The sequence below is a fragment of the Rhincodon typus genome, unplaced genomic scaffold, assembly GCF_021869965.1.
Source record: "Rhincodon typus isolate 14 unplaced genomic scaffold, sRhiTyp1.1 hic_rhity00003010, whole genome shotgun sequence".
Classification (NCBI taxonomy): domain Eukaryota; kingdom Metazoa; phylum Chordata; class Chondrichthyes; order Orectolobiformes; family Rhincodontidae; genus Rhincodon; species Rhincodon typus.
This window is the reverse complement of record NW_025968648.1, coordinates 7,971-8,421: the sequence shown is the minus strand read 5'-3', so window position 1 is coordinate 8,421 and position 451 is coordinate 7,971.

The following is a 451-nucleotide window of genomic DNA, read 5'->3' as shown; positions in this document are numbered from 1 at the left end:
TCCCCCCTCACAATCCCTGCCCCTTTAACTATAGGGGGCATTTATATGCCCCTCCTCACAATCCCTGCCCCTTTAACTATAGGGGGCATTTATATGCCCCCCCCTTACAATTCCTGCCCCTTTAACTATAGGGGGCATTTTATATCCCCCTCACAATTCCTGCCCCTTTAATTATTGGGGGCAATTTATGTCCCCCTCACAATTCCTGCCCCTTTAATAATTGAGGGTATTTCATACCTCCTCACAATTCCTGCCCCTTTAATTATTGGAGGCATTTTATATCCCCTCACAATTCCTGCCGCTTTAATTGTTGGGGCATTTTATATCCCCCTCACAATTCCTACCCCTTTAATTGTTGGGGGCATTTTATATCCCCCTCACAATTCCTGCCCCTTTAATTGTTGGGGGCATTTTATATCCCCCTCACAATTCCTGCCCCTTTAATTGTTGG